Source organism: Aotus nancymaae, unplaced genomic scaffold (assembly GCF_030222135.1).
Source record: "Aotus nancymaae isolate 86718 unplaced genomic scaffold, 86718_ANA_hifiasm-v0.15.2.pri h1tg000019l, whole genome shotgun sequence".
In the NCBI taxonomy this organism is placed as follows: Eukaryota; Metazoa; Chordata; class Mammalia; order Primates; family Aotidae; genus Aotus; species Aotus nancymaae.
This window is the reverse complement of record NW_026988431.1, coordinates 23,209,486-23,235,794: the sequence shown is the minus strand read 5'-3', so window position 1 is coordinate 23,235,794 and position 26,309 is coordinate 23,209,486. Positions and strand designations below refer to the sequence as shown.

The 26,309-nt window shown below is 34.7% G+C and overlaps 1 protein-coding gene and 1 non-coding gene across 2 annotated transcripts in view; both read right to left on the bottom strand.

The window, feature by feature from the left end:
* The window catches only part of TBC1D5 (TBC1 domain family member 5), a 561,805-nt gene that overhangs the window by 449,888 nt on the left and 85,608 nt on the right, over positions 1-26,309 (bottom strand). The window lies entirely within an intron of this gene.
* LOC135275914 (U6 spliceosomal RNA) lies at positions 15,194-15,300 on the bottom strand. Its single transcript, XR_010343504.1, has one exon. It is a non-coding gene; the product is annotated as a U6 spliceosomal RNA (small nuclear RNA).

Sequence of the window (26,309 nt, the reverse complement as noted above, 5' to 3'; positions counted from 1 at the left end):
ACTCCTGGGATCAAGCAATATGCTCACCTCAGCCTCTCAAAATGCTGGGATTACAGGCATGAGCCACTGCACCCAGCCTCTTCCCACTTTTTCAGTCTTACTAAGTGCTGCAAAAGTAATCTGATCTCACTTACTATTAAGCACTCAGTGACCACCCAAATTTGTTATTCTTGCAATTAGTGCCTTTAACAAGATAGTTTAAGGTTAATTCTAATCTTACTTTTATGTCTCTATGTAAAGATGGCTGTAATTGGTAGAACACATAGAGACATATAAGTCATGATGTTTCTTCTAGCAGAAAAGTCTCCTTTTTAAACTAGAGAAAATTGGGCCAGGCATGGTGGCTCACACCTGTAATCCCAGCACTTTGGGAGGCCAAGGCGGGTGGATCACCTGAGGTTAGGAGTTTGAGACCTGCCTGGCCAACATGATGAAACCACATCTCTACTAAAAATACAAAAATTAGCCAGGCAAGGTGGCAGGTGCCTGTAATCCTAGATTCTTGGGAGGCTGAGGCAGGAGAAATACTTAAACCCAGGAGGTGGAAGTTGCAGTGAGTTAAGACTGCGCCACTGCACTCCAGCTTGGGCAATAAGAGCAAAACTCTGTCTCAATCAATCAATAAAACTAGAGAAAATTGGAGGGAATGGAAAGAGAAGTTCAATAGAACTTGATAATGAAGTGAATAAAGATGATGAATGAAAAAGAAAAATCAAACATGAATCTTAAATTTCTAGCTTATCCACTGGATTACATGTTGATACTAAAAACTGGAGGTGTTTGAGGAGGGATTAGAACTTACATTGTAAAGTGACTTTGACATCTCAAAGTGAAAATGGATAGCAGATAGGCAGACATAAATCCTGATTTCAGCAAGTGTCACTCTTAGAATAAATGTAATAGACTAAAGATGTCACTCTTAGAATAAATGTAATATAGATGATACTTTAAGCCTCAAATTTGCTTAAAGATCTACAACAAATAGAGTTTAAAAGAAGATAGAACAGAATTTTAAGAGACCTAGAATATGCCAATGTTGGAAGTTAAGCAGAGAAGAAAGAACTAATGGAGAATACTAAGAAGTAGTAACCTGAAGAACGTGATGTTACAGAAGCTAAGAAGAAAATGCATACTTAGCTGAAGGCAAGCTCTGCAATGTTGAATAATATTAAGAGGAAAAGTAAGATGAAAATAGGGGGGGAAAAAGGTCCATTAGATTTAGCAACATGGAAGTCTCAATAGCAACTTTAGTTGGTACCTGTTTGGACAACTGAGAAACCAGAGTGGACTGGTATGGTTTAAGGAGTGACTGGTATGGTTTAAGGAAGGTAAGAAAATGAAGGTAAAAAGTTACCAGGTAGAAAGAACGCCTTCAAAAAATTTGGCTGTAAAAAGAAAGAGTAGAGATGATTCTGTTATAATGCCTATAAAGCACTATGAATAATGCATTATCTCAAGTAGTTCTATCTTTTCTCCCATTGACAGTTCTCCCTAAACATTATTCATCCTCACTAAGTTCAGGAACAAGGCAAGTATGCCCAATACCACTCTATTCTGAATATATTTGTTGACACAATTAGACTAGAGAAAACAATGAAAACATTAAGAAATAATAATTGAAAAGAAGACAGGGCATAGTGGCTTTCCCCTAATCCTAGCACACTGGGAGGCCATGGGCAACATGGTGAAACCCCATTTCTACAAAAAGCACAAAAATTAGTTGGGTGTGGTGGTGTGTGCCTGTAGTCCCAGCTACTAGGAAGGCTTAGGTGGGAGAATCACTTGAGCCCAAGGGGTCTAGGTTACAGCATGCCATGATCATGCCACTGTACTCTAGCTTGGGTGACAGAGTAAGACTCTGTCTCAAAAAAAAAAGAAAAAAGAATTGAAAAGAAATAAAACTAGTTTAGGCCAGGCGCAGTGGCTCACACCAGTAATCCTCTAATTCCAGCACTTTGGGAGGCCGAGTTGGGTGGATCACCTGAGGTCAGGAGTTTGAGATCAGCATGGCCAACAATGGTGAAACCCAGTCTCTAATAAAAAAAATACAAAAATTGGCCGGGCATGGTGGCAGCACCTGCAATCCCAGCTACTAGGGAGGCTGAGTCAGGAAAATCACTTGAACCCAGGAGGCGGACTTGCAGTGAACAGAGATCACGCCATTGTACTCCAGCCTGGGTGACAAGAGCAAAACTCTGTCTCAAAAAAAAAAAAAAAAAAAGTAGCGAAAATAATTATACACAAAAGAACTAGAAAAGAGGAAATAAAACTATTTTCAGATGACCTGAGGGAATATCTGGAAAATCCTAGAAAACTGAAAATAAAACACAAGAAACAAATGAATTCAGCAATATAGCAGGATACAAAATCAACATGAAAAAATCAGTCCCACTTCTATGTACAAATAACAGTTAAGTAGAATACATAATTGATGAGAAAGCCCCGTTTTAAATAGTAATTTTAAAAAGTAAAATACTAAGGAATAAACAGAAATGTTCAAAACCTACATGAAGAAAAATAAACATTCTTAAAACATAGAAAAGTAGGACTGTACAACTGAAAAGAAATAACCAATGACAGGTTATTGATGTTGAGATGTCCTACCTATCTAGGACATCTCAACATCAACAGGTCATAAACTTACGAATCATAAAGCTTTTGATGGAGCTAGACAAGTTGATACTGAAGTTTGAATGGAAAAGAAAAGTTCAAGAAAAACTGGGAAACACTTAAAATAAATAGACATGAGGGGACTACCTCATTAACACATACTACAGGCGTTAAAACATACTGTAGCTTCTATAATGAAAACAGTACAGGACTGCTACATGAAGAGGCAGAAGAGTGCAACTGAACAGAACATCCAGAAATAGATTCCACTACAGATAGAAATCTAATATCTGTAAAGGCGATATAAAAAATCATTAGCACAGTTATAGTCATTTTAAACAAATGAATAGACAAAAAGATAAAATTCAATGTTTCTCACACCATACATAAAAATAAACTGCAAATGGATCAGAGATATAATTGTAAGAAAACTACTAGTACTTTTTAAAATTGGTGGGGAGGCAGGAGAGAGGGATTCCTCCTATAAACTAAGAATTTATAAAAGAAAAGACTTTCTCACTAGGACTAAAGTACAACTATAAAACTTTTGCATGACAAAAATATATCATAAGCAAAATCAAAAAACAGGTAACAAACTGGAAGGAAACATTTGCAACATGTATCATAGATAAATTCCTAATATCCCTACAAAGAACTTCTAAAACTGAGGGGGGGGAAGCCCAAATATCCTATGGAAAGTGGCTCCTATACACATGAAAAGACATTCAACTCCACACATAAAAGATGAATGCAAATTAAATGTACCCAAAATACCATTTCTCACTTACCATTGGCAAAAATTCAAGTTTCAAAATGCACCCTGTTTGCAAGGCTGTAGGGAAACAGCACTCTCATACACTGCAGTGGGGGAGGCAAAATGTTACAACCCCCATGCAGGGAACCGGGCAATATGCTAATGAAACCACGTAAGTATTTGCCCATTGTTCCTTTTTGTTGTTTTTGTTAGCAACAAAGTCTCACTCTGTCACCCAAATTGGAGAGTAATGACTCCATCATAGCTAACTGCAGCCTTGAACTCCTGAGTTCAAGGGATACTCTCAAGTAGCTGGGATTACAGGTGCAAACCACCACACCGGGCTTAGTATTTGCCCTATCAACTAGCAATCCCACTTGCAAGAATTTGCCCTGAATACACAACTGTAAAACTATGAAAAATACATACCATTGCAGCAGATTTGTAGTTCTAAAATATTAGAAACTACTTAAATGTGCAAACATAAGAGATTGGTTGAACAAACTATGGTACACAGAAAGTAGTAAGCACCTGTAAAAACGAATGAGGAAAATCTCTATGAACTGTTATGAGGTAATTTCCAAGAGATACTGATACATGAAAAAAGTGAATCGCAAAAGAACATATATGCTACATTTTAGATAAAAAAGGAAAATAAGAAAACATAAATATCTCTGCATATCTTTATAAAAATGAGTAAAGCCCAGAAAACAATCAAATTGGTTTCCTACAAAGTATGGGGTGGAATGGGGAGGAGGGAGTGACAATTTTCTGAGTATACTTTTTTGTACAGTTTCGCTTTTTGGAAAATAATCTTCTACATAGTCAAAAAATTAAATCAACAGGGATGTAATGAAAAGGGGGCACAAAAGCTGAAAGAAAACTAAAACAAGTGAACTGTATTTCAAATTAATACATAGCCACACTTAAGGAATAAGAAAGAATGAGCTAAGTAATTATGAGAACAGTATTTGGTTACATACCCAAAGAATTGAGTACAGAAAGGAGGGAGAATTTCAAACAAATTTCCAACTTTTTTTGGTATATTTGTTCTTATAATGATATGATTAAACAATCTTGAAACTGTTTTAGATCTATTATTTAGATGAACAAAAAAATAAATGTGTTGATGCCGTTGGAAGTCAAGGTTCTCACTGTGAAAGGGACATATAAATATGAAAGCAAGTAAGAAAGAAACCTGTGTAAATGGCTTAGAATTAGAGATACTGGTGTATCTCTAAATAAAAAAAAATTGCAGATGTGTATGTCCATTTATGTGTTGCAAGATGCATTTGTGTATATATGTATAAAGGTAGATGTATGTGTATACATAAAGCTTATATATTTCCTACCTGTCCTCTAAAAGGGCCTAAAAGCCAAGACCCAGTAGCAATCAGCACACTAGTGCCAAGATCCTGATCGTTAATATTATTCCCCCCTAAAAATAATCAGAGTTCCTCAGAGAAATGGCTACTTCCAGAGCTGAAGTAGAACAGATAAAAGATAACCCTGCAACAACTTCTTTTGGCAGAAATTAAGGAAGTCTCAAATATGTGATGGAGGACTGTCATGCACTTCAACTAACCAAATCTGGGCAATTGAGTACCAAAAGCTCTAAGTCTTCCAAGGCTGTTTGGTCTTCCCAATCTTACCTTTTGAAATTCTGCCCCATAATTGTCCCTTCCTGTTTCCCTTAACCAGAGACATCTATCACTACAGTTATGTCCTGTCTCTAGTACTCCAGGATATAGTATTCTGGCCAATTTTTTTTTTTCTTTTAACAAATCCACAAGGAAAATCCTATGTTCTGCATTCCAGCTTTTGTACATTTATCAGAATGTACTATGCTCACTCCAATAAGCAACTAGAGGGCAGACTATATTTTTCACTACTGTTTGCCCAAGGCCAAGTACAGAGCCTATTCTTTAATAGCAATTCAGTAAACATTTATTCAACTGAAATGTTTAATTTATTCCATTGCTCATGGTTTTCCTCTTTCCAGCAAACACTAAGAATAGTCAATTTTCTCCCTTTCATTCATCCATCAAATCTGACTGGAATCAGTTCAATGCTCACTTTCTAATTCAGCAGTCACCATCCTTTTTGGCACAAGGGACTCATTTTATGAAAGACAATTTCTCCACGAATCAGGAGGGAGCTGAGGAGAGATGGTTTCAAGACGAAACTGTTCCACCTCAGATCATCAGGCATTGTATTCTCATAAGGAATGCGCAACCTGGATCCCTTGCATGCACAGTTCACAATAGGGTTTGCGCACTTCCAAGAATCTAATGCTGCTGCTGATCTGACAGGAGGCGGAGCTCGGGTGGCAATGCTCGCCTGCTCACCATTCACCTCCTGCTGTGCGGCCCGGTTCCTAACAGGCCATGGATCAGTACCAGTCCATGACCGGGGAACTGGGGACTCCTGTTCTAAATTATGACTTCTTAGTTACTCCAGTTCTCAAAAATGTCTGCATGTTTAGCCCCTTCAGTACACAAGAGCCACACCAGTACCATTTATATGTAGAAATACCAGAAAGAATGTTTTATGTGTCATAACATCATGACAATTTCAGAAGTTGTCCATATCTCTTATTTTGACTAAGATAAATAAATGTGGAAAGAAGTCAGTTTGTGCACATGTTTAAAAAAATTTAAAGATTGTTTAAAAAAAGAAAACAACAGAGGATGCTATAGTCAAGTAAATTTGGAAAACACTGAATTGAACTAAATTACACCAGGTTCTCGGGTCTTTTAATTCTCTTATGGGAAAGAAAGTATTCAGTGCTTTCTGGATTTATGTGACCATAGGATCTTTATACTCCAAGCATCTCCTAGAAAAAAATATACCATAGAACACACTTTGGAAATGTTACTACATTATGAGTGGCACAAAACATCGTTAAGTATCTGAGAACATGAGAGGATACTGACATGCTCAAAGGAAAATAACTGATTAATATTACCAGTAACATGAAGCTTTCTATATAATACACAAAGTGGCTACTGAATCAAACTGCAATTTCTTAAAGACCAAAAGCCTGTGAACTCTAAATTAACTCTCTGTCTACTCCCGGGCACCCACTAAAATTCTGGTGTGAGTTTCCACTTCCTCTTCCAATTCTTGAACTGAATATAAGCACCCCACAACTAAAACACACATACACACAGAGAAAATGAGAGGTCTAAATTATGGTAGTGCTTCTCAAAGTTTAATATTCATATGAATTACCTAGGAATTTTGATGAAACACAGATTCTAATTTAGCAGGTATGGGATTAGGCCTGAGATTCTGCATATCTAGGAAGCTCTCAAGTAACACCAATACTGTTTATGTACAGACCATAGTTTGGGTAGTAAGTGCATAAAGCATACCAAGACAAAATCTTGAGGCCTCTAAGTCATATCCAATGGCTATGTCTTTCAAATTGCTTTCCAAAGATTTAATTCTTACACTGGAAAACAATTAACTTTCATTCATTTATAAAAACAGAAACTGTACACAAAACTGAAGATACACTTAAATCCTTATTATCTGCTGATGATTACTTTTTACTAGAAATGGCAGTTTCCTGCAGAGAGCTATAAAAGTACATTTATATAAAATCATTTTTAGTCTAAATCTTCATTCTACTTCTATTTCCAAATGCCCATACAACACACTGACTTTCATGGCAGCCAGGAACTCTCTCCAATTTTACTGACTTACAAGGCTACAATTGTAAGCCCTGCCCCCAACCAAAAAAGACATGTATAAAGCCAGCATCTTTCTCAATGATTTACTGAAAGCAGCAGCTCATTTTAATAAAACCATCCCAAAACATAAAATTGATTGAACCAACTGCTGTGTAGGGCATACACAACAGCTGATCAAAATCATTCAAGAATTTTATTCTTACAGATTTTCTTTCGGGCTTTCAGAATTTTTCTCCCATTCCATACTTTTATTTTGATACTGATATCACTGAAATAAAGGAAAAAAAGGATCTTTAAATCTATGAAGTAGTTTTTGTTTTACTTTATTTTTTAAAGAATGGTTCCCACTATGAAGTAGTTTTTAAATGCAAAGTAGGTCACTTTAAGAAAACAGTTTAATAAACTGGTTCACCTACAACTTAATGCACATACTAAAGCTAATAACCAATTTTCTAGAACATATTTTGTATAACAAAATTACGGGTTTATACTGAGTAACCTCTTATGATGTCAAACACTGTGTGGCTTTTCCTAGGCACAGCATTGTCTTTTAGCAAAGTACTACAAAATTACACATGACATATTACCCTCATTCCTTTACAAGGAAAACTTTGTAAATTAGATAGTATTTCTCTTTATAACTATGTTTTTGATATTAAACATTGAGTTTTTATTTCACTTAAACACTAAGATATTTATTTCTTTAAATGTTACATGATGCCTTTATTTGACTTTTTATAATTAAGTAATTTTAGAGTACTTTTGTCACAATGAAGGACAAAGATAAGCCAACTGTTTAGATTCCTCTCCTTTATGTTGTGTCTTTGATCACTAACAATGCTGCCTGAACAGCCAACAGAAGGCTGACATTTCATAAAATATGCAGTGATAAAAACTAATACTGTAGCATCTGGGAGTGATATGTAAAATGCAGAAATACACCTAATAACTGTGATCTTAAATTACAAGTTACTAAAAGCTAAATAAAAAGCATACCTAAGAACAAAAAAAAAGGGCAAGATTACAAAAGGTTTTCTTATACCTCTATTTCTAAAAACAAAGTTTTTAAAATAATTTAAGTCTATCAGACTTTTCCTACTACTCTACAACTTAAAAGACCATTACTTTCTAAGAACAGAGTATCTCTGTACTACACGCCTTTCAACAACTGAATAACATGTTAGAAAACCACCAATGAAAGGTACTGTTCAAAATGCAGAAGTTTTCTTCTCAGATACTTACAAATGTTAATACTGCTAATGAAGTAAAACAACACATAACTTTTATGACAAGATGCCAGAGATGATGTCTAAAATAAAATGTAAAGTCCAGAATAATCTAAACAGATATACACTTAATACCAGTATTAATACAACCTTTCAAAATCTAAGCCTTAAAGTCCTTGGTAAACCACAGATATCAAGTAAAATGTGCTCAAATATGTTTAAATAATTTTACCTTTACTACTAAACACTTGGTTTTTAATAGTAGGAAGCAGGGAATTCACACAATAAGGACAACCCAAGAGCAATCATTTGAATTTATCTTTATAGCATATGGTTTAATATTCCACCTATATCCATCAAAATCACAGTCCAGCAGAAGTGTCTTACTGTTTTTTTTAATATATATGCTAAGAGGAAATAAAAAAACAAAGGCCATATTCAGCACTTCAAGAACTCTGAATTACACTTTGACTAAAGACAATATACAAAGTGTCCTTGTGCTTATAATTAGCATCTGAATTCAGGGATTTTACTACTTAAGGTACACCCACTGCCTGTTATTCTTATCATGGTTTTTCATGTCACTTACTGGAGATAAATATTCTCTTCTCTCCTCATATTTACATCAACGATATTTAACTTTCTTAAAGCTGTTGTAACAGCTTAAACAGTCATCTCAGTACCATTCTCCATCTCTAACTGGACAAAGAATTGGGCATTACAAGATGAAAAACAGAGAAAGCATATTTACATTCATAATGTTCCTAACTATACCATTTATGTAAATTATGTTTTTTACATTTGCAAATACAATGATTTTTAGTTTTACTGCATATTTTGCCATTCTTTCAACATTAACTCTCTAGGTTATTACAATCTCAAAAAATCATATCTATGAAATACATGACATTGTTCAAGCCACTAGAAAAAAATCCTGAGGTTAAAATAACATATCTAAGAATAATGGGTCTACTTTTAATCTAATCTTATTCTCCTAAAAAAGAGAGCTTTAGTACATTAACTAACAATTCCTAATGGTTTTAGTTTAGAAAATCTTCCTTTTGGAATTATTTTCATTATCTTTTAATTATTTTATGAGTTTATGTATCACATAAATGACACAAAATTTACAATTATTTTAATATCAGGCATGTATCATTCTTTCCATTACATTTACTGAATTTACCCAGCTATACAGCATTATGTATATTTAGAAGAAAAGAATTAAGTTGGACCATTTGAAAACCCACACTTTCAAGAATAATTTACCCTATCAAAATTTGTTTGTGAGGAAAAATTATAAATACCAATGACAGAGGGGAAAAAAGGAGGCGATTTTCTAGGTTTTTTGCTTGTCAAAAAAAATGACAAACCACATTCCTCAACTGTAACTAAGTAGGTAATTATGAAATTAGCTGCAGAACATCTTTCTCTCTCTTCCAGAATATAAAGTCCATGAAAGCTGAATCCATATCGTTCTTATTTAACTTTTTATCAATGGTGCTTGAGTGTAGACAACCTTATGTGAAAAAAAGTAAGTGGGCATTTCTTGACTAGGAAAGATGTAAAGAAATACAACACGGTCCCTGCTTGCTTAACACTTAAAATCCAGTCAGCAACATAGGACCTAGACCCATGCAAAAAATAAAAGTAAGTAATAGTGCAAAATATTGAACAGAAAGTGCTTTGTGAGTAGCAACAAAGCAAAACAGCAATCCAGAAGATGGTGAAATCACAGCAGAACCACTGCAGAAAGACTTCACAAAGGAAGCAAGACAGCTGCATGTTGGAAAAACTACACAAGCTTTAGGTGGACAAAAAAAGTAGAAAGGACATCATAGAGCAAAATGTAGAAAAGACATAAAACACTGTGAAATGAAAAAGGATATGCCAATGTAAAAATATTCTCAGTATGTTCGGACTATCCTGACAGAAGTAAAAGTGTTTTTGTTACTGGCCACAGGAGGAAAAAAACTAAAGCTGAACATTAGGAAAAATGTATGAGGGAACCTTAAATACCAGGCTGAAAATTCTAAATTGCAAACTCTAGGCAAAGTGGGGCCAATGAAGGTTCCTAAGTGGGAGATCGTCTGGGTAAAAGCAATGCTATAGGAAGATTAATCTGACAGCAATGCATAGGACAGATTTTGAGTACAGCAGGGATACAAATTAAGAGACTTCTAAAGTATTCCAGGAATAAGGCTGCAAAGGAGTCATCTAGGCTTTTGAGAGTGGTATAGAACTGGCAGAAGCAAAAACCACTAAAACAACACATTGACTAATGAGATATCATGGGTAAGAGAGAACAAGACAAGGAATTCCTAGATCTAAGATAAAGAGCCTAAAGGATAATAGTGGGGAACAAAGAATGGCTGGATCTGATTGCAGCAAACAGGTCAGTGGCAAGATGACGCTTCTGGTTCCAGACATTCACTGTGAGGGGACAGAGAGATGGAAACATAAAAATGAGGTCAAATGTAGAGCTATAGATTTTAGAGTTCTCCGTGAAGATGTAACGATTTAAAATCTTGAAAATGAAGGGAAGAATAAAGAGCAGAGACTAAAAATTATACTACACTAACAAAATCTATAAATACACTTGAGGAAATTAAAGTAAAATAAAATGGAACGACTATATAAGATAGTTCCAGTTGGGAAGGAATAACTCAAAAAAGGAGAACATGGGCCATAAAGAGAGTACTTGCAAAAACTTTGCCCAACATTGTTAAACATGCAGGATCTTAGAATATACTGCAAGGAAAAATAATTTTTAAATATTCTTTGGTGTTTTTTTGAGAGATAGAGGCTATATTAGTATATTAACAAGACAGAAAAACTAAATATCTGAGGAAACAAACACTTTTAAACATATTATTTCTTATTGTTTTGTTTCACTAAAGGAAAAAGCTAGGACATTTTCTTTTTAAAATGTCCTGATTTCATATAGCATGTAAAATAAATGCTGATACAATATTAAAAAAAAACAAAAAACAAAGAAACACTTTTGTGTGCTCTTTATGCTTTATATATCAATTAAATTATATTCACTTCCCTATTATTTCACATTTGCATTAGCTCTTATTACTACTCTCTCAAGTTTAGGCCAGTATCCACATAAACTATACACTATATTTTTATATTTCTTAAATGCTATAAAATATTACAATGAGAAAAAATCTAACAAGTACTGTACATATTTTTAAAAATACACCACACCAGGTGTGGTGGCTCACACCTGTAATCCCAGCACTCTGGGAGGCTGAGGCAGGTGGATCACCTGAGGCTAGGAATTCAACACCAGCCTGGCTAATATGGCAAAACCCTATCTCTACTAAAGATGTAGAAAATTACCCAGGTGTTATGGCAAACAGCTGTAATCCTAGCTACTTGGGAGGCTGAGACAGGAACATCGCTAAACCCCAGGAGGTGGAGGTTGCAGTGAGCCAAAATCACGCCACTGCACTCCAGCCTGGGAACAAGAGTGAAACTCCATCTCAGGAAAAAAAAAAAATAAACACACACACACACACACACACAAATTTACACGGTAGAGCCTGCAGAAAAACATAGAATTCACAGGGAAAACAGAAATAAAGAAAAGTCCTCACCCCTCCCCCACTTCACCGTGGGCCTAGAACAGAGAATAGCAACATAAACTTCAAGAAAAGAGACTCAGGATGAAACATAAATGTAGATGTAAAATAAGGCTTTAGAAAAAAACATTTTCCAGAATGTAACTTTATCTGAAGAACTCTCAGAATGGTTTAATTGTATCAAGATTTAGAATTCCAACAGAAAGGGAAAAGTTTTATAAACCCTGATCTTTACCATCATACACAAAGAAGAGAGATGCTCACTCATCAGCACAAGGAATTGTTCTGATATTTTATGTGAATGTATGCACTGTACGTGGGGGTCTAACTCTACTAAAAAATATTTAAGCTAACCAATATGTCAGATATGTTCTTAAAAGTGCTAAGTGGTTCTTTATGTGTGTTAGATTTTCTGTATGGCATATAAATATACTTTCCCTGTATGATATAGGGAACTCAGTGATAATAACTACCTGGTGTGTCTGCTGCCTACATTTTCACTGACAGCAAATGGAGTGTAAAACTCGTGTTGTAAACTGAAAAGAAATTAACGTTAGAAGTATGTAGCATTGGTTTTATCTTACGCATTAATTAATCAAAATGCAGATGGATTATTAAATTAAGGACCCAAGTGTGTATAAATTAGCAAGTATCAAATATCTATTTAGTTTATTAAAACGAAATATAGAAAATCACAAATTGGTCTTTTATTTTTTTAAGTTCTGGGGTACATGTGCAGATCGTGCAGGATTGTTACATAGGTGTACACATGCCATGGTGGTTTGCTGCCTCCATCCCCCTATCACCTACGTTAGGTATTTCTCCTAATGTTATTCCTCCCCAATCTCTCCAACCCCCGCTATCCCTCCCCTAGTCCCCCACTCCACAACAGATCCCAATCTGTGATGTTCCCCTCCCTGTGTCCATGTGTTCTCATTGTTCAACACCTGCTTATGAGTGAGAACATGTGGTGTTTGGTTTTCTGTTCTTGTGTCAGTTTGCTGAGAATGATGGTTTCCAAATTCATCCATGTCCCTACAAAGGACACAAACTCATCATTTTTTATGGCTGCATAGTATTTCGTGGTGTAAATGTGCCACATTTTCCCTGTCCAGTCTATCATCCATGGGCATTTGGGTTGGTTCCAAGTCTTTGCTATTATAAACAGTGCCACAATGAACATACATGTGCATGTGTCTGTATAATAGATGGATTTATAATCCTTTGAGTATATACCCAGTAATGGGATTGTTGGGTCAAATGGTATTTCTATTTCTAGATCCTTGAGGAATTGCCACACTGTCTTCCACAGTGGTTGAACTAATTTACACTCCCACCAACAGTGTAAAAGCATTCCTATTTCTCCACATCCTCTCCAGCATCTGTTGCCTCCAGATTTTTTTAATGATCACCATTCTAACTGGTGTGAGATATCTATCTCAATGTGGTTTCAATCTGCATTTCTCTAATGATCAGTGATGATGAGCATTTTTTCATGTTTATTGGCAACATAACTGCCTTCTTTTGAAGTGTCTGTTCATCTCTTTCACCCACTTTTTGATGAGGTTGTTTGTTGTTCTTTGTAGATTCTGGATATTAGCCCTTTGTCAGATGGGTAGCTTGCAAAAATTTTTTCCCATTCTGTTGGTTGCCGGTTCACTCTAATGATTGTTTCTTTTGCTGTGCAGAAGCTCTTAAGTTTAATTAGATCCCATTTGTCCATTTTAGCTTTTGTTGCCATTGCTTTTGGTGTTTTAGTTATGAAGTCCTTGCCTATGCCTATGTCCTGAATGGTATTGCCTAGGTTTTCTTCTAGGGATTTTATGGTGTTAGGTCTTATATTTAAATCTTTAATCCATCTGGAGTTAATTTTTGTATAAGGTGTAAGGAAGGGGTCCAGTTTCAGCTTTCTGCACATGGCTAGCCAGTTTTCCCAATACCATTTATTAAACAGGGAATACTTTCCCCGTTGCTTTTGTCCATTTGTCAAAGGTCAGATGGTTGTAGATGTGTGGTATTACTTCCGAGGCCTCTGTTCTGTTCCATTGTTCTGTATCTCTGTTTTGGTCCCAGAATCATGCTGTTTGGATTACTGTAGCCTTGTAGTATAGTTTGAAGTCAGGTAGTGTGATGCCTCCAGCTTTGCTCTTTTTGCTTAGGACTGTATTGGTTATCTGGGCTCTGTTTTGGTTCCGTATGAAGTTTAAGGAGGTTTTTGCCAGTTCTGTGAAGAAGGTAAATGGTAGTTTGATGGGGATAGCACTGAATCTATAAATTACTTTGGGCAGTATGGTCCTCTTCACAATATTGATTCTTCCCAACCATGAGCGTGGAATGTTTTATCTGATTGTGTCCTCTCTCTTTATTTCCTTGAGCAGTGGTTTGTAGTTCTCCTTGAAGAGGTACTTCACATCTTTTGTTAGTTAGTTAGTATTCCTAGGTATTTTATTCTCTTTGTAGCAATTGTGAATGGGAGTTCACTCATGATTTGACTCTCTGTCTGTTACTAATGTATAGGAATGCTTGTGATTTTTGCACATTGATTTTGTATCCTGACTTTGCTGAAGTTGCTTGTCAGCTCAAGGAGATTTTGGGCTGAGACAATGGGGTCTTCTAAATATACAATCATGTCATCTGCAAATAGAGACAATTTGACTTCCTCTTTTTCCAACTGAATACCCTTTATTTCTTTTTCTTGCCTGAGTGCTCTGGCTAGAACTTCCAATACTATGTTGAATAGGAATGGTAAGAGAGGGCACCCTTGTCTAGTGCCAGTTTTCAAAGGGAATGCTTCCAGTTTTTGCCCATTCAGTATGATATTGGCTGTGGGTTTGTCATAAATAGCTTTTATTTTGAGGTACGTTCCATCAATACCTAGTTTATTAAGAGTTTTTAGCATAAACGGCTGTTGAATTTTGTCAAAGGCCTTCTCTGTATCTATTGAGATAATCATGGGTTTTTGTCTCTGGTTCTGTTTATGTGATGGATTACGTTCACAATTTGCATATGTTGAACCAGCCTTGCATCCCTGGGATGAAGCCAACTTGATCGTGATGGATAGTGCTGTTGCAATCAGTTTGCCAGTATTTTATTGAAGATTTTTGCATCAATGTACATCATGGATATTAGCATGAAGTTTTCTTTGTATCTCTTCCAGGTTTTGGTATCAGGATGATGTTGGTCTCATAAAATGAGTTAGGGAGGATTCCCTCTTTTTGTATTGTTTGGAATAATTTCAGAAGGAATGGTACCAGCTCCTCTTTGTACGTCAGGTAGAATTTGGCTGTGAACCTGTCTGGACCTGGACTTTTTAAAAATATGGAACGCTTCACAAATTTGCGTGTCATCCTTGCACAGAGGCCATGCTAATCTTCTCTGTATCCTTCCAATTTTAGTATATATGCTGCTGAAGCGAGCACAAATCAGTCTTCTTTTTAGGCTGTCCAAAGACCAAGTTAATCCATTTGAAAACAAATTATATTCTCTGCTGTGGGGAAATTCCAGACTTCAAATTTAAGTTGAAGAACAGACATAAATGGTAATGTAGCCATAAGATACACATAAAATACATAATTGTTGTCTTTGATTAATGTAATCTAATCTAATAAAAAATTTCTAAAAAGTGAAAACATTCAAATACTTTATTAATAGGCAGCTGGGCTAGTAAAATTATTTGTTTCTATAGCAGCTGTTTAAATAAATGTAATGCCCAGCTAATTCTTTAGTATAAAATAAAGTCTAAAGGTAGAGGGAGGAAAAAAGTCTGTCTTAATTCCTCTCCTTCAAGCGTAACAGTGTAAGAACAGAGTCAAGCACAAGCAGCAATACAAATTTAGATGCTTCAAACTCAGGACTCGTTAGTTACCTTGTTACTACACACTGAGGAATGTGAGAAAAATAAGCTTTAGTGAGAAAGAAGTAAAACAGTGATGTAAGCAGTCATACTACAAAACACGTAGCACCTTTATACGTAAATCATAGCCCCCCAAAAGAAGCTGGGAACAGCCCTGAGTTGACAGACAACAAGAAAATGGGGATCTGGGTCCTACAATCACAAGGAACTGAGTTCTGCCAAAAACCTGAATACACAGGAAACGGATTTTCTGACACTTGAACTTTAGCATGCTACCTCTCATACTGGACTTCTGACCTATAGAGCTATAGAATTAAAAACTTGTATAGTTTTAAACAATTAAATTTGTGATAATTTGCACAGAAGTTACAGAAAACTAATACATGAGGGCTAAAAATAATTAAGGCAGGATGACAGGCAAACAGAGGAACTGTACCAAGGAAACTGGGCTTGTGATCACTCTACTCAGCACAATACCCAAATACACAACTGACTAGTACAGGTTTTTGACATGGAATCAGTTTCCCCAATACAGAATGCAAACTTTTACCTTAAGAGTAGGAAGTTTTCAACCAAGTCATTTTTCAATTCTGTTAACTGATTTCCTAAAAAGAATTAAATTAAACTCCACAAGCAAGCTGAAAATACAGGCATACCTCCTTTTATTGAGCTTTGTTTTATTGTGTTTTGCAGATACTGCATTTTTTTTTTTTTTTATAAATGAAGGTTTGTGGTAATCCTGTGTTAAGCAAGTCTATTACATGTATGTGTGATACAATATTTTTTCCAACAGTACATGCTGTCTTTATGTCTCTATGTCACATTATCATACTTCTCACAATATTTCAAATGTTTTCATTATTATATCTGCTATGGTGAACTGTGATCAGTGGTCTTTGATATTACTATTATAATTACGCTGTATGTTGAGGCACCACAAACCCCAACTATTAACACAGATAATCAATGAATGTGTTTTGACTGCTCCAAAGATCAGCCACTCCTCCATCTTTCCCTTCTCTCCTCAAGCCTCCCAATACCCTCAGACACAACAATATTGAAATTAGGTCAGTTAATGGCCTTACAATGGCCTCTTAATGTTCAACTGAAAGAAAGAGTCCTATGCCCCTCACCTGAAATTAAAAGTTAGAAATGATTTAGTGAGGAAGGCACTTTTAAAGTCAAGATAGGCCAAAAGTTAGGCCTCCTGAACCAAACAGCCAAGTTCCGAATGCAAAGGAAAAGTTCCTAAAGAAAACTAAAAGTGTTATTCCAATGAACACATGAATTATGAGAAAGTAAAACAGCCTTAGTGCCGATATGAAGAAAGTATTAGTGGTCTAAACAGAACATCAAACCAGCTACAACATCCCCTTAAACCACAGTCTAATTCAGAGAAAGACCCTAATTCTCTTCAATTCCATGAAGATAAGAGAGAGCAGTGAGAAAGCTACAGAAGAAAATATGAAAGCTAGCAGACACTGATTTCTATAGTATTTTTTAAAGGATTCTCTGTAACATTAACATGCAGAGTGAAGCAGTAAGTGCTTACTAGTAAGTGCAGCAAGTTATCAAAAATAGTTAAGATAACTGATGAAGGTAGCTACACTAAACAACAAATTTTCAATGTAGACAAAACAGTATACAGTATCTTCTTTCAATGTATTGGAAGAAGATGCCATTTAGGACTTCCATAGCTAGACGGGAGAAATCAGTGCCTGACTTCAAAGGAAGGTTGACTATCCTGTTAAGGTCTAATGCAGTTAGTGACTTTAAATTAAAGCCAATGTTCATTGACCATTTGGTAAATCTCAGGGCCCTTAAGAGTTATGCTAAATCTACTCTGTGCTCTAGAAAAGGATCTACAAATGCCTGGATGACAGCATATCTATTTGCAGTATGGTTTATTGAATACTTTAGGCCCACTGTGGACCTGCTGCTCAGAAAAAAAGATCCCTTTCAAAATACTACTGCTCATTGACAATGTGCCTGGTCACCCAAGAGCTCTGATACAGATGTACAAGGAGATTAATGTTGTGTTCATGCTTGTGAATACAATATCCATTCTACAGCCCATGGGTCAAGAAGCAATTCTGATTTTGAAGCCTTATTATTTAAGAAACACATTTTTTAAAGCTATAGCTGCCATAAATAGTAATTATTCTGATGAATCTGGGCAAAGTCAATTGAAAACCTTCTGGAAAGAATTCATCATTCTAGATGCCACAAAGAGTATGTCATGATTCATGGGAGGAAGTCAAAATATCAACATTAACAGGAGTTTGGAAGAAGATTATTTCAACCCTCATGGATGACTGGTAGGAGTTTTCAATATTTCCATGGAGGAAAGAACTGAGGACAGGGTCAAAACAGTCACAAAACAAGAATTAGAAGTGGAACGAGAAGACATGACTTAATTGTTGCAATTTTATGAAAAAGTGTGACTGGATTAGAAGTTGCTTCTATGGATAAGCAAAAAAAGTAGTAGTTCCATTGTGGGTAAAATGCTATCAAACCTAATCACATGCTACAGAGAAACTTTTCATGAAAGGAAGAGTCAACTGACCCAAAGTAGATATTCTTAATATAAAAAGACTTACTACACACTAATACAAAGATAGATCATTACCTCAATGGAAAAAAGGACAAGAAATAAACAACAAAAAAAAAGTTTTTAAGGGATATGTAACAAGTTGCACAAATAAATACAAATAAAAATAAGTTAATTTTCCCCCAATTGATGAAGATAAAAATACTGACAATATCCAGCAGTGGCAAGAGTACGGCCATTCATATGTTATCACGTAACACTGGAGAAAGGCAAACTGGAGCATCTTACCAAGTGGTAATTTAGAAATATGATCCAAATGTTAAACGTACTTAATCTTTGACTCAACAATTTCACTTCTAAAATTTATCCTGAAAAGACAAGTGCATAAAAATATACATACAATGATCCTGCTTACAACATTTCTTATTGGAAACCATCTAAATGGTTATTATTAGGAAATTAATTAAGCAAATTATAATACATCTACTCAAGGAAATTTATTAAGCAGTCACTTAAAATGATGCCATATTGCCACAGTTATTGACAAAGGAACACTGGGGATGTAAAGTACTTTTTACTTTCTTTTTTTTTTTTTTAGTACTATTGACATGTCCTACAAAGGTTAATACATCTTATTTTTTAACAGCTATACTGAAATATAAAGAACATGTCATACAATTCATCCATTGAAGTGTATAATTCAATGGATTATAGTATATACAGAGTTGTGCAAGCATAACCACAGTCAATTTTAGAACATTTTTATTACTCTATTCTAAAAATTACCCCATATCCATTAAACAGTCACTCCCCATCTCCCTCCAGTCCCCCTTGCCTTAGCAACCTTAAAACTGCTTTTTCTATATATAAACTGCCCTGTTGTAGACATTTCATATGAAAAAAATCATCTAATATATGGTCTTTTGTGATTGGCTTCTATGTCTGCAGTTTCACTGCCCATTTCTCAAATAAAGCTAAAATTCTTATTTTCTGTGGAAGCAAATGGGATTGACTTAGGAAAAAATTGCCTGTGACTAATTCAGACTGTGCAGTAATATTAAGTATAAATTTCACCATCTTCATTTTTGTGCCTTTTGCAACAGTACAGATGACTAAAAGTACTGTTTTTCAATACCACACAAAAATGCAACTCTATATTTTATACAACTGAATTTGAAGCAGCCATTTTTCATGTTATGACTAGATTCTTACAATATATTCATACAACGAACATTTCATAGTAGTGAGAATAGGTAAGAGCTACAAGTATCAACATGGATACATCTTAAAAACAAAATATTGAGAGAAAATTTTAAGTTATAAAAGGATATATATGATAAAAAATACAGACAATAATAAAAACTGACAAGGATGTAAAAATGGGGATCCTCATATATTGTTAATGGGAGTATGTAACAGTATAGCCACTTCAGAAAATCGCTTTTTTTTCTTAAAAAGTTAAACATAAATTTATCATATGACCCACAAATCCTACTCTTAGGTATCTACCCAAGGGAAATGAAAAGAAATATTCACACAAAGACTGGAGCACAAATGTTCTTAGCAGATTTATTCATAATAGCCCAAAACTGCAAACAACATAAATGTCCATGGAATGGATTGACAGATGATGAATGTACTGACAAGACACACTAGCAATGTAGTAATATTCACCAATAAAGTGGAAGAAATTACAGATACATGCTACAAAACAGACAAACTAAGTCAGGCACCACAGATCAAGTATTATATTATTCCATTTGTATCAACTATCCAGAAAAGGCAAGGCTTTATTTATTTAAAAAATAAATAAATAAATAGTTGCCTTGGGTTGGGGGAATGGAGATTAAGAGTTAATGTACATAAGAAATCAGAGTGGAGTAATGAAACTTTTCTACAGCTGAGTCATGGTGACAACCACACAATTTGGTTAGTTAAAAAAACAACTATTAATTGTATACTTGAAAGGTGAATTACACTTTTCACAAGACACAACCTATTCCCCATCTCTCACCAAGAATACTTTTTTAGTATAAATTTATAGGAGAGTTGTCAAAAAATAAACTGTGGTGATATCTAAAAAACGTTTCCTAACAAAATATTTCAGAAAAGGGGGTTTGAGGGGATTGATTTTGTCACAATAAATTCAAGTGTGTCTGAGTACACTTTGAAGGTCACTAAACTACTGGCACACATCATCCTAAGAAAGTAACATCTCTTAAGCTACATCAAATCCTAGACTTGAAGGAAAACAAGGTACAGAACTTTTGGTAATCATCCCAAACTCTCTATTCCAGGAATAGCAAATAGGTTTCACTCACACTGAAACTTCTGGCTCCCTGAAAAGGAGAAAATTATGAAACTGCCCTATGGCTAAGCAAGAAAGTATACCATGACCTGATGTCACAACAAGCATAGGAGAGGGAATGCACGTGAGTTATATTTGCCATCCCTGCTCTAGCCCACTCTATACTTAGCTGAGAGCACAGTTATACAAACAGCCCCCTTTACCTCTACAGAAGACAACGGTGAGATAGCCACAGAGAAATATAATACAGAGGATGCAAGGTGTGGGGGTTGAGTCCACCAGAATAACAATAAATGCCAAACTCCACATTTCCACAAAGGTATCTCCTGACTCTCTTTAACTTTATAGAGTTAGAACATTCTTATTAAATCAGGTGCCATTTGGTGTAGCTAAAGGAGATAATCTTTTTATTTTAAAAAATCCATTTAAGAGAAAATAAGTCTGAATTAGTTTATCTGAATTAAAGTAACTAATAAAAACTGCTTCAAAGATTTTTTTTAAATTATGATAGGGAATCTCAGATTTTGCCAAATCCTTCCACCCAAAATATCAATTTCCTCTTGTAAGAATTATTTTAGAACTTGAAAGTTAGGTTTTAGGGCTGAGAAGGACAATGTTTTAAAAAAAGAACATTACTAGGTTTTAGGGCTGAGAAGGACAATGTTTTTAAAAAAGAACATTATAAAAGAAGAAAAAGAAAACAATGTCTAAGAATAAACTAATTTAGACATTATACCTTTTTAAAGATTTTACAGTGAAAAAAAATGAACAAGCGTTAGTCATCAAAGACTACTACTCATTTGATTTTGCCACAGTCCAATTTTACAATTTTTCTTATAAAAAAAATTGTCTATTTTACAAAAAAATGAAACAAAACAAGTCTCTCTTTAAATCAAAAATGTAATGCCCTTTTGTCAAGCAGAAAGAAATATCTTGAAATATTTTCATAAAGAACTATGGAGTTTCATTATTTCTTACCTAGAATAATACTAATTCAGTCAGCTAGATATTAGGTCCCACTATGTGAGAATCTATTAAAGAAGTATTCTTCCAGGAAATACAAAAATTCTAAATCACTCTACCTAAAAAAAAAAAAGTGATGTAATTCCACACCCACATTTTACCATTTTTCTGCTTTCCTTTCATCTACTACTTGTCTTGACAGTTATTAAAAGTTAGAACAAGTGAAATTATCCTATGTAATATATTTTATGCAGATATGGAATATTTTTTAAATATTCCATCTAGGAAGGCAGTTAATGTGCTTATTGCTGAGGTATTCTTGAGTGAGTTTTGATTTATTAGGACACCAGAGGTCCTATGAATTAGCCCATTATTTATTAAAATCATGCCCTTGATCCAGGAAAATCCCATGGTACCATTAACAAAATTCTTCACAAAAAAATATACAAACTACATTCTGTACATCAATAGATGGTGGCTATTGGTTTCATGGAGCCAGTGGTGGCTATTGGTTTCATGTGCTTAGTGGTTAACAGCATGAGTTCTAGAACCAAACATCCTGCCTTTGAATCTTGGCTGTAAGATTTTGGGGAAAAAATTACTTAACCTCTCTGAGCCTCAGCTAAATCGTATATAAAGTGGGGACCTAACTCAAAAGGTATTGGGAGGATTAAATAATACGATCTGCATAAAGTGCTTAGAAACGTAACACTTAGTGCTTATTCACTATCACTTGCTACATATCTTCCTCCTCCTATTACTGTTACTAATCTTCTATATTCTTTTCTTTCCAGTGTAATAAGGCCACCTATGTAACATTTCTTGGCATTTGCTTCCCAGAGCATTTTTTTTCTTACACAGTTTGCTGGAGTATTTTATTTGTGGCTGGTTCTAACTTTATGTTAATTGTGCTTTTTGTTTCCTGCAAAAATGCAGTGCCTTACTATTGCTGTATTTAGAATTGTAAATTTCAAATTCTATAAATAAAAAGTTAAAATAAATAATTTTACAGGAAGCTAGTCCTGATTATAAATGCAGACTAATGACTTTTTCCCCTACACAAAAAATAAAATGAAATGATTTTAAATAGCCCCAATTCTGTAGCTTACAAATATTATATAGTATTGCTCTTTTATTGATTCAAAAACAGGTTATTATTAATTGTTGAGTAAGACCCAAATGGGTTAGTTTGTATAGATTTTGGGTTTGTGCTATAAAAATCCTATAAAACTACATCAATTTGGTTAACAATGTTATGACATTTAAAATATTTTACACTTTTATTTTTCTAGTATTTCAACTCTCAACATCTTTTCGAAGGTATTTTCCCACTTAATAAGAGCCAATTCACTGAGGGTGACCACTGTGTTCTGGGCATAGTACTTGGCACAGTTGCAGGAGGCAGCATTCACAGTGGGTTGAAGTGGAAGCAATTTGCAGTTAGGCAACCTGCCCTATATATGTAACCATATATATTATCTTGTTTACCTGATGTAAACTTTACAGATCATATAAGGTAGTTATTCCTACCATCAATATTTAATAGATGAGAAGGGATATTGAGAAAGACAAAAACTGATTTGCTCAAGATCACAGAGTTAGTATCCATCAGAACTAGAATCCAAATACCCCCAGATACCTCCTATTTATTCACTTTTGATCTGAAGGTCATCTACCTTATTTCTAATCTTCAAATTCTTCCACGTACTTGTCAACTAACTACAGCAAAGACCAATTAACATGTCTTCAGAAATTACACAAGTCAGGTATCTTTACAATTGTTATCAAAAGATGATTAGGAGAAATGAGATAACAAATGGTGGTCTACAACAAGTACTGTGTCTAAACTGGAACTCTGCCCAAGATAAAACCAAAGACACTTCATTACTAAAACCAAAGACACTTCATTATAATAGAAGAGCATCTTCACAGTCTCACAGGATAAGTATGAATGTATTACATCAAATTTCCAGAAGGAGGTTTTTAACTTTTTATTTTGACATAATTTTATACTTATAGAAAGGCTGCAAAAATAGTGCAGAATTCCCACATAACCTTCAATTGGGTTTTTCTAATGAAAACATCATACATAACTATACTATAGTTATTAAAATCATAAAATTAACATTGGTTCAAACTATTAACTAAACTTTGTGTCTTACTAAAATTTCATCAGTTACCTATCCAGGATACCACATTACCTTTCTTTAGTTGTCATGTCTCCTTAGTCTCCCCCAATCTGTCGCAATTTCTTCTCTTACATGACTGTAATATTTCTGAAGAGTGCTAGTTCGTTATTTTGTAGAATGTGTCTCAATTTGAGTTTGTCTGATGTCTTTTCATGATGAAATTGAGTTTATACATTTTTGGCAAGAATATCACATAAGTGATGTTGTGCCCTCGTTGGTGTATCAAATTACATGTTAATATATCTTATTACTGGTGATGCTAACCTTGATCACTTAGTGTCTGTCAGTTGTCTTCTCCATAAAGTTACTATTTTTCCCTTTGTAATTATTAAACATCTTGGCAGTATACTTTTTAGACCTATGCAGATATTCTATTTCTCCTTAAATGTTCATCCTACTTTTGCTATCCATTGAGTCTTGCCTGCAGTAATTATTACTGTGATGTTCGCCTCATGGTGCTTTTCTATTTTTCTCATTCCTTATACATTTATTAATTGCAATTTCAAAGAATGATTATTAAACTGTATCAAATATCAAGGTCTCCAAAAAATTATCAAAAAGTTAAATGCAAAAAATCAACAACAATAAATGTACTGGGCAACAGTATTTCATCTTCAGTCATAATGACCCTAACTCTCTGAATCCGACGTCTAGCAGTTCCTTTTTGAAGGTTCTGTGTTTGAGTAAGTCGCTAATGACATCTGTCAGCAGCTGTAGTGTTTTGTTTTATATAATTGTAGCCTCATTTTTTATTGCAAGTAATGCATCACGATGCATATTTAAGGTTTTCCAAATAAAGAGTCTTGAGCAATCTATTTTAAAGTAGCTAATACCACAGCACATTTGAGGCTAAGGGGTAAGCATTCCTCGGGAACCAAAACAACGAGGACAGCAAATATTCTTCCCCTGCAAATTTGATCTCATTCCTCTCATTCCTCAACCTGAAACCTTGCCACATGAGCATAAAATTATACCAGTAAGGAGAGATCTCTCAGAATGGTGAATTCCAGAGCTCCGATTTTCAAGACTATTATTCCTGTGACAGGATGAGGACCTGCAAATATGAATTATAAGCTTAAATTATTCACTCACTCTTTCACAAAAGGAAAGCCCATCAATCAATGCGAAAAGACTTCAAGTTTATTTCTAAAGGCTTAAAGAAAGTGCTTTATTTATCGAAACTTTATTCTCTGTGTTTGCTAATTAAATACTTCAGTTTTACATTGAGGTCAAAGAATGTCAACCAATTACTATGTAAGAGAAGTCCTACTTCTTAGTATTTAACGTCACCCAGAATACGTGGAATTATTTTAATAGGCAATCTTGATACATTATTTATTGCCAGGTATATTTCAACTATTATAAGTAAAACCTATTTAATCTCATCTCATTCTTCAAACTAAAATCTCAGTAAACTAGCAACTAGCACAGTGCCTGGCACATAACAAATATGTATTAATGTATAAGTACTAACATCAATCCATAATTTCTTTTGGACTACTTCTACTGCAAGCTACAAAAGCTGAAGCTTCCTTCTACACACCGAAAAACTACAAATTTTAATTACTACTTAAGAAAGACACTGAAATGACTCAGAATCTAATCTAAGTGATGTGGAAATATATTCTTAAACTTTCTCATCCGAAAACTACAATATTTTTGTAAAGGACATCAAGTCATTTTTAAAAGTGATTTATTTTCATGATGGATATCTTGGAGATAAAAATATATGAGAAAGCAGGAAATCCCACTCATAATTCTGATACAAATTACTGTCATGATGAGTCCTGGAAACTAGTGCGGGATTATGGTTGTAGGATTTATGATGACTTCATTTTTGGTTGAAATTTTTAATTTATTCAAAACAAAACAAAACTCTTTTGGTCTAAAGTATAGCTATGAGCAATATTTTATTTCAGAGTCTTAACGATTAAATGGGGTCACTGGGGAAGTTGTGGTAGTCATTTTCTGAGAGTTGCATAGGAAGTTTACAAGGTACCTAATTTGTATCTGCATATTCTTTGAAGATAAATATAAATGTAATATAGAACATTGCTAGCCTATGCTTTAAAACACTGCTTATTAGTAAATGTCCATTATAGCAGAGTGGGAAGGAGGAAATTGGTTATGCAATGCTTAACAAAAACAGCTTCCTATTTTCTCAGATCCCAAATGACCAGAGGAAAAGTCTAGCCAGCAGGGGGAGATACAGAGGAGTGTAGTAAGACAAAGAACAGGCTATAGGCAAGAAAAGCAGTTATAATTATAGCCGGGAACACGGAATTTGTTAAAGGAAGTCTACTGTATAATTATATTTGAAAATTTAGCAAGATGCCCAGAGGCTGACTCGCAGCTGTCAGGAACTGGTAACTCTACTTCTGCTCATGCAGCGACCACTTTGGCAACTAAATCCACTATCCAGACATTACCAGAACTGACATTTAGAGTAAAGGAATAGATCTGCTCCTGAAACTTTTTTTTTCCCTAAAATGGATGAAAGCATCCATTTCAACAAAGTAACCCTCTCTCTTTAGTTTCCTTTTTAGGCTTAGTTCTTCTTTTTC